Source organism: Haliaeetus albicilla, chromosome 28, assembly GCF_947461875.1.
Source record: "Haliaeetus albicilla chromosome 28, bHalAlb1.1, whole genome shotgun sequence".
In the NCBI taxonomy this organism is placed as follows: Eukaryota; Metazoa; Chordata; class Aves; order Accipitriformes; family Accipitridae; genus Haliaeetus; species Haliaeetus albicilla.
Genome location: NC_091510.1, coordinates 16,133,199 through 16,142,738, shown reverse-complemented (window position 1 = coordinate 16,142,738; position 9,540 = coordinate 16,133,199). Strand labels below are relative to the sequence as shown.

General features: G+C 40.9%; 1 long non-coding RNA gene across 1 annotated transcript; it reads right to left on the bottom strand.

The window, feature by feature from the left end:
• Nucleotides 1-4,756: 4,756 nt before the first annotated feature.
• LOC138682445 (uncharacterized) lies at nt 4,757-9,153 on the bottom strand. The gene is made up of 4 exons (XR_011322528.1): nt 8,486-9,153; nt 8,136-8,250; nt 6,983-7,081; nt 4,757-5,642 (listed from the first exon to the last, which is right to left on the bottom strand). It is a non-coding gene; the product is annotated as an uncharacterized lncRNA (long non-coding RNA).
• Nucleotides 9,154-9,540: the final 387 nt, after the last annotated feature.

Here is a 9,540-nt window from a genome sequence, read left to right as displayed (position 1 = left end):
ACCTCTTTTACTTTTCAGTGCTCTCATCTTCCCCCATTCCTCCATAATGTGGCATCTTCTAAAATTTTTCAGCTTACAGTTCAAGGTAGACCCCAGATTTGCCTGTGTTGCCCCTCATCCCTCCAGCTCTATGTGCTCTGTCAGGGCTACCCCAGAGCGCCGTGTGACTGGAGATGCTGGGAGGAGACTCCTACACACCATGGCCACCGGTGCAAACTCTTCTATCACTTATGAGAGAAATCTTGGCTAAGTTGCAAATGTTAGCACTTCACATTAGACTCACCCTTTTACTTTATCTCAGTCTATCTGCCATACGTCACATCAAATTTTATGCTTCAGAAGAAATAAAAAGTTCATTGCAAAAACTACACCAGCCAAAAACTAGGAAACAGCCCTACAAAAACCAGAGCACACAACTCACTACCTGTTAAGGTCGTTGTGTATCAACAAAAGCAGAGCAAACATGTCAGTAAAGAAAACAGGTTCTGGTTTCAGGGTCACAAAGGAATTGCTACATGCAATCAAGTGTGAAAAATCTTTTAAGTTTTGAAAAATGATCTTATAATTTTATTTCTCAGATATGACAAAGTCCTGGCCTGCAGTGATCGCTAAAGGCCTAACACATTTCCAAAGGAAAAGGATATTAGCTGCAGCACTATATCAATCCCAAAACACAGTGCCTTTCTACCAGTCCATAATGTCTCTGGCATTTTGGTCTGGAAAACTTAATTTTCACTCTGTGTGAGGACCCCAAAGGGAGCTTTATTCTTTATTTTACTCTCCTATGCTACCCCCCCCCCCCCCCCATGGTTCAAGCAATTTGGCTGTCATCGTGCATTCATTTTCCATTAGTATCTTCTGATCCATACTAGATGTGTGACCCAGCACAGTGTTATGTAAGCATTTTAACTTTTTATTAAGTTCAGAGCTGCCATATCCTGCTTGTCAGAACTACTTCCATTCTGCAGGTGGTTTATTTAGGATGGAAGCTGGTCACAGAGAAAAGTTCAATAGTTGTCATTAAATCCCAGTGGATTTAAAATCCTCCTGACCTCTATGCCCATTGCTGCTTGACAGCATCAATCAGCAAATCTCACCACTCTTCTCAGCTTTTCTATTATTCACAAGTCCTCTGTATCAGAGTGCCTTACACTAAAATAAAAGGCATGGTTTACAGTCTGTTATTATCTATCCAGACCCGGAAGCAGTTGGGATGGATAGGAGGACTGTAAAGTTCTTTCCTGTAATGCTGGGCTCTATTAGTGTCTCTCATCTGCTGCCACCCCATCCCTTCTCCTCTGTAAATCCTCCTTGGAACCCTTGTTTTTCCAACAGAATACCTATTGGGAATGGCTGTTTGAGGAAAAAAGAGAAGAATGAAAATTAGTGAGAAGTTAATCTTTGTATTCATTAATTTTGTTGTTACAAAAGAAGATGAACAGTTGCATTTAAGCTGTTTTTAGCTGTAATCCTAGCATTTCCATCTGCTTATTATGCTTGTAAGACCACATGAAGAATATTGCATTCAATTCATTACCAGGAAAGTACAGAAAAATTGGAGGAACAGTAACAAAAAAGGTTTAGTGCACAACAGTGATTTATTTATGAAGGAAGATTAATAGCTAAACTCAGGAGCCCAGCTGAAGGGAAATAATTGGAAAGGCTCTCAAAGGACCCTCTGGAAACAGGCTCAAAACTCAGACTGTGAAAGTCCTTACTCATTTTTATTTAGTCCTCGTTAGACCACGACATCAAGAAAAGCTCCAGTTAAAAATTAAACAGGGGGAAAGTGGCTACAAATATTTTCCAGATCTGAGTATCAAGCAAGGCTTTATATAGCTAATGTGAGCAGTGGCCTTTGGTGGCAAACAGCTGGAAAACAGAACTGTACACAGGTAAATGACTTCTCTTGGGAAGCTTTAGTGGCTACCTCTGAACCAGAAAAGAAAACAGCCAGGATCTGTTCTTTGGTCCTGAAGCTGAGCCGTGAGAAGGGAGAGAACTATAGTCAGGACCTGGGCATCTTCTGGGGTGGTGCTTGTTGTCGCACGCTGAAATGTGCCAGGGTGCCCACAGCTGCATACAGTGTGGACTATGGCACACCTCTGCTTCAGCCCCTGTTCTGGCCCAGGTTAGTTTGCAAACGTTGATGTAACTGGACCCAGAATCATGTCCTGACAGTCACACAGTATCATACTGCTGGCAGTAGGGTGACCTTCTGCTTAAGAAAATAAAAAAAAAATACTGTTAAGCACAGAACATAGTAAAGTCTTCAGTCAAATCCTGAGGGAAACATACCCCCTATTTATTCCTGCTATCAGACAAATAATCTTCAAAAGCAAAGATAAGCAAGTATAGATCAGTATTAAAAACATATTTAATAATATCCTTTTGTTTGACAGTCTCAAAATACAGAGAATTTTTCTTTTCTGAGACCCCTTTCTTTTTAATTTTGAGTTTATTAACTAGATCTTTGCTGTTTGGTTCACCAGGAATGTAGAGATTACACCATTACAGAACAACATAGCTCTGTAAGTTATAAACATAAATGAACAGTCTTGGATTCTCTTGCAAAAATGCAGACTTCTGCAATTCACAGACTATTTCTCTTCCAAACCATTAGTTATGACAGGATACTGGAGAAAAAAAAAAGGCAAACCAAAATATTATCACATGGTCATTATAGTTACCCAAACTTTCATTACAAATAGCACTGGGGGATTTCAGGAATTTCATAGGAAGGCTGGTCTTTGATTTTCAGGGGGTTTTTTTGTTGTTGTTTTCCTTAGCCTTTTCATTAATGGAACACATTGGGATAATGTAGTCTTTTTTTTTTTAATAACCCACCAAGATATAGACTGTTTTAGAAACAGCACTGCAAAGTATTATCCACTACAAAACACTGTTAAGGGAGGTTTTATCTGTTCCTGGAGAATTATATAACAGTTCTGGATTTCTCTCCTGAGAAATACAAACCTGTAAGCATGACATGGAGCCTGGTGAATGAATGTAATATATTCAAGCAGAACTCTTTGTACACATAAATTTAATTATAAAAATAGTTATATCTTTTTTAAGTCCATAGCAGCAGCCATTCTATCCAGGAAGTTTTTTGTGTTGGGGTTGCTTTTTCCTCCCTCAGACATAGAAAAGAAACTCTTAACACTGGGTTTTTTTAATGCTTTGCAACAGTGTTGTTAAGTTAAAGCCACCCTGATCCTACACTATAAGGGGAAATATATACCAGATGCTGCAAACATTTTGTGCTCTTGGGAAGAAAGAAGAATGAGACCTCCCTTCCTGCTACCAGTTTTTGGGGGAAGTTAGCCTTGCAACACCAAAGAAAGTATTTTTGAATTTGCTTTTAAAAATGAATGTTTGAATAGCCTTTGAATAGCAAATAAATGGCCATGAAGAACACTGCCTATAAGAAAGGCAGGTAAGGGCTTGGCAGGGCACATGTAGTATCCATTTTCTTGACAACCTTGAGACTAGAAACATACTGATTTTTAAAAGTAAGCCTAACATTCCTATAATAACAAGTTTCCAAGATCTCATGCAAAAGAAGAAAATTTTCAGCAATGTACCTAATCTCAGCAAGCTCACCGCAAAAATAACATGCTGATTAACAACTCTTAGGAATACCAGTCCTACTTAATATTCATAGGATCTTGAATAAAGTTCCTCTCTCTTGTGGCTGATCAAGAGATAACACTATTGTCTGTCAAACACGCTGTACTTAGCATTTCCATGCAGCACAAGCTGATGTCATGGTGACATACTGGCAAAGCCCTTTTAGATAGCTTGAGAAAATTTAGGATGGCTGCATTAACTCCAAAGAACAAGATAGGTGGCCTTACACTACACACCTCATTAGGTTCTTAAAGTGTTACTAGCCTGGGCACATGAAGAGTGTAAATGTACACAATAAGGGTTTGATTATATCCAATAATAGTTGAGCGTTTGCTATTTGACACAGCAATTCTGCCTTCTATGTTAAATACCATGTGCCTGGAGGGAACGCCGAAACAACTTCTGTCTTATGTTTCTTACAGACAAAAGAATGAGAGGATGCTGAGAAACTACACATAGCTATGAAACAAGAACCAGTAGTCAAAGCACAAAAAAAGTAACTGCTGAACTTTTTTTTAAAGGGATTTCATTGTAGAGGGCTACATAAAGGACTATATAGGCTATATAGAGGACTGTAAGCTTTATGACATTACCAAACATGTTTGTTTCTCCTCTACTTTTTAGAAGCCTGCTGTCCTGGGTTCAGCTGGGATAGAGTTAATTTTTTACAGGAACCTGGGAGGTGGGGGGCATAGCTGGGGCAGCTGACCTGAACTGGCCAAGGAGCTATTCCATACCATGTGCCATCATGCTCAGTATATAAATGGGGAGCGGGCCGGGGGGTGGTCTCGACTTTTCAGTGGGGGAAGTGGCGGAGCGTCGGGTCCCAGGTGGTGAGCAGTTGCACTGTGCATCACTCTTTTTGTATACTCTTTCATTAGTACCGTTGTTGTTGTTGCAATTTCTTTGTGTTGTTCCAGTAAACTGCCTTTATCTCAACCCTCGAGGTTCCAGTTTTGTTTTTTTTCTCTCCTCCGTCTCCCCCCATCCCACCGGAGGGGGGCGGGAGGAGTGAACGAGCAGCCGCGTGGTCCTTTGTTACTGGCTGGGCTGAAACCACGACACCTACTTTTAAGTAGGCTTTTTTGACATCTATTTCAAACCATTTGCTCTGCACACTGCATCAAGGCTTCATCAGGTTTTTTTGGATAATGAAAAGGTTGTGTTGGTTTTTAGATTCTTCTGAAGCCTTTAATAGGGAGCAGTCCTGTGTCAGAACTTTGAATTAAATGCAAAGAACTTGTCTTGCTTCCTAAAGCTCTGACAATGCCAAGCATGTTTTGCAGGCAGAGTTCAACATTACTGCTAATGCTATGGTTTGTATTGGCAGAGCTCCAAGTCAATTCACTCTATCCGTCCTGACCAGGGGGATCTATCCTACAACTCTCAACTTTTCAAAAAGCCCGTCTTCTAGACAGTGATTAAGGATGCTGCAATATGAAGTTCTTACAACTCTCACCTTTTTTTTTTTTTTTAGTGTTTACATATGTCTCAAGCTCTGCTAGTTTGATACTTAATAAAACCTGTGAGACATATACATATCATTCATGGCATGTTTGACGTCTACTGAAATTCACTGTCTGGGGAAAAAACATGTCTATGGAATTAGCACCTTCTGCCTTATCTATAGAAATGTCATCCAGCTGTGAAGAGATTTCACGTGAAAAACTCTGGTAAGTAACAGTTTTAATTAATCTGCAGTCAATTTACAGCCCCTTTTCACTAGCCAGCACCCTCCAAAAGCTTCTGTATGTTGACACCTGTGTATAGGATCCCAAGATCTCCAGAATCACCATCATCTAATGTTAGGTCCCGTTGGTGGTAGCTGACAACTCCTGGGCCTCCTGTCGTCTTCCAGGAAGCTCATTACTAGCAGTAAGGATAACTCACTGTTGTTGGGGTCTAGCACTTGAATTTAGTATTTCAAAAGGCAGCTAGGCTGGGTTGCTGTTGTCAATCATTTCCCTTCCTCAAAAGTATTGCTGTGGAGGTGATTCCTCTATTGCACCCTAAAAGATCAAAGGGAAAAACTGAAAGCCTTCCATCTCAAGAGGAATGAGAGTTTAAACCTCTCTCTACTACTCCTGCCTCCTGTTGTGCTAGATACCTCACCTAATTTCACGTTCTGAGGGCTTCCAGTTGATGCTCCTGGACGGCAAATTCGGACTTACTTTTGGAGTTTGGCAGACAGGAATCTCTCAAATCCCAGCAGAGTATCAGGAAGCAATGAATATCCAAATGAATTTGAGACTGGGGGATCCCCCCCTGGTCTTAGTCAGATTCAAAGACAAGCTGCGAGTCATCCCTTTAAAGGGGATGTCTGGCATGTGGCAACACTAAGAAATGTAGCAAGTCTTATTTAATTCTGGAGGCTGGCATTAATATAACCCTTCAATGTATAAATTATACACGCCAGAATGTGCTGAAAATTGTTTTCAAATACCCATTTAAAGGGTGGAGATTTATATGTGCATACTTTTTATTAAGTGAAAACTTGCTACTGCATGTCAAGACACAAAGCAGTAAGAGGCAGCGCAAATGATCTCTCCTTGTTCATTGTGACTATTTGCTTTTTAGGGCTTTGGATTTTTTTCCCACTAAATGCAGTGATATTGAGTTCAAATTTATAAACAGATTTTTCCCCACAGATGGAAGAGTAATAACTTCTTTAGTGTCATGTCAGATTATACTGTAAGAGTCATGAATTACCATGGCAGTGTGATATTATGGTGCATTAGAAGGTAAAATCATAGGGTTGTCAAAGCATGTTTTCCTTTTACTGTACATTCTTGGGTTTTGGGGTGGAATTTGAAGTGAGATGTGATGGAGAAAAAGCTAGTCCCCAAAGCTGATCTAAGATTTCAAAGTATTTTTCAAACTGTGATTTAAAACCTTCATGACAGAGTAATTTTTGACTGAATCTCCTGGCATTGTGTTCATCTGTTTTTTAATGCTGAACAATCTTTTCTTGTACATATGTGTTGTAAATTTCTAAATCTATACAGCTGCTCACTTATTTTTATATTTTTCACTCTTATAATATGACTTTCATGGAGGGAATCTTTCTTGTATTAGAGTTAACAATTTTACCACTGACTTCATAAAACTGAAGATTTACTTTAGCTTCTATTCTCTAACTGCATGGGTAGCAGTATTGAGTAAGGGAAGGAAAGAGAACCAAGCAGATGGGAACCTTAAACTTGGCTACACTGTGGAGATGAACAAATCATTTAGTCCCAAATTTTCAAAAGGATCCTCTAATTCTCAGCACTTGACCACCTAGCTCTAGAAAACCAGTCTGTCTTCCCCTGAGCAGCAAATAGTCACATTTTTGAAAATCAAGGCTTACCTATTTAAAGCTGGGCACACAGAAAGCCATTCATAATCAAGATGCATCTAACCCTCAGTATGTGTTCCTCAGTCTTTACAAAATAGAGTATTTCCTTAACTGAATGACAAAGAGGAACGGAAATTGAAGACACCATACAGGAATTCAGCATGTACAGTACGGACCGTAGAAAGACAAGGAAATTCCAGAGTCAGGCTTGCTGAATACGGTATTAAATTTGTATTTTCAGAATAGAAGGGGGCACTCAGACATCCCATTTCACTTACACCAATACACAGTTAAATGTGAAATGTTGTTTCACCATGAAAAAAGTATCTTAAAGCATTGATTCAAATGTATCACTGCATAACACCATTAAGCACTTCAGTAAGCTAATGCTTTAAATTTTTTAAATTAACATGAATGCCTCTGTCCCCTCTCCTGTCTCCCTTTTATAGGCCATGTGTTTTCGGCCTGCCATGTAAAGGAGTTATTTCATTATCTGTGAATTAAGTGGAGAAAGAAAACCATTATTTAAAGTTAACTCACACAAGAACTGAAAACAACTACTTCAAGACTCTAGGTTTGGAGGAGACTTGCAGCTGGTTTTAAAAATCGTAAAAGTTGTGTTTACATGTCTCTGTCTTTTTACAGATATTACCTGACACAGTAATGTAGGTATTCCCAGAAATGGAGCAGTGGCAGAGAACCACGCCAGGACACAGGGAGAGTCCATGCTCCTGGGTGTGATTGAGCTGAAGGCCCCTCAGTTTTCTAAGGAGGAAGGTGGTGAAGAGAGGGCTGTTCTTTGTGGGGTAGTCCTGTGGGCGGAGGGCCTCCTGCATGGGAAGGAGTCATGAAACAATGTGAAAAAGGATGTGGTCTCTTTTACCTTAGACCAACAGGAAATGTTGTATATTGCTCTCTTTTATTAGGTATCACTTTTTCTAAACATATGTACAAAGAACTTTCGCTACTGTTTTGAAGGGTATGCCTATGCTGCTGACAGCTTCTCAGAAGCTGGGCAAACTATCTGCTGCTGTGTCTAGACTGAATATGTTACATTTAGTGTGATATAGGGCATTTCTACACTGTACTTTCATCTGGAGTGCAAAACCACTCAGTTACTTAATCTCAAATGGAAGAATCCACCAGCCTTTGCACCCGCACCTACTGCTTTTGCCTCTCCTTTAACCTGCGTGCTGGTACTCTGAAGTGGCAGCAAGACATCCGTAGTGGCCTCCAGTTTAGTTAGTGTGACATCAGTCCAAAGCAAAACAAAGGAGAAACTGGAAGAAAATAGTTAAAATATTAAAGAGGGGGCAAATGAAAACACAAGAGTTAGCAAAATGCATTTTCTTTTTTGAAAATAAACCTTATCAAATGAACTTGATTTAATTCTTTGATGAAAACATATACTAGCTGATAGGGGTGAACATGCAGAAATACAAGTATGTGCCATTTTGTAAAAAAAAAACAGAGCTACATAACAATGTGGCAAATATTAACCTGTTAACTACTCACCAATGAAAACTGGTTTAAAATAGATCCTAGAAATACTTGCTTTCGTCACCAAATAGCAGGCTTTCTGGTGGACTTCAGGAGAGATCAATGCTAACCATGACACGGCTTGGTATTTTCACCGACGAGCTGCAAGAAAACATGAAACTACTGTTTGACAAAAGTTTCAGAAAAGGCAAAAATCTGCAGTGTTGAACAGAAGTGAAGACTAAGCAGCTCTGTGAACTGCCTGGGCTACAATACAGGGAAGTACAGGTGGTTTTAAACTAGGACCTCCTGGAAAGCGATTTGCCAGTTATACATAGTATTAGATGACTTTGGGGGGCAGCTGGGTGAAATACAACAGGATATATTGGAAATCTGATTTCACGATTTACAGAATCATAGAATCATGTAGGTTGGAAAAGACCTTCAAGATCATTGAGTCCAACCATCATCCACGCCCACTAAACCATGTTATGGAGTACCCCATCTACGTGCTTTTTCAATACCTCCAGGGATGGTGACTCCACCACTTCCCTGGGCAGCCTATTCCAATGTGTGACAACCCTCTCAGTAAAGAAATTTTTCCTAATATCTGACCTAAATCTCCCTTGCCTCAACTTGAGGCCATTTCCTCTCGTCCTATCTCCAGCCACCTGACAGAAGAGACCAGCACCCACCTCACTACAACCCCCCTTCAGGTAGTTGTAGAGAGGTTTTGATTGGATGGTTTTGTGATCGGGGTCATGTAAAGGCACAGAATTATCACCCCAGGTATTAAAAAATGCACCATTTCTGCAGGAGGGTACCGCTGCACGAGTACAAACAATGGCGGGGCGAGAGCCGTGGGTCAGGGCTCAGCCCTGCCCGCCTCCAGCGCCTGCTCCTTCCTCCCCTGGGAGGTCGCACCGCCATTACCAATTCTCTGCCCCGCGGTGCAACAGGCGCCGGTTCTGCCCGTGACCCGGTACCTCAGCCCAACTCACCTGCCGGGCTCCAGCCGCCCGGCACGGCCTCCTCAGGCCGCCTGGCCGCCGCCGGGAGGAGAAGAGGCCGCGGACACCCGCCCGGCGCCC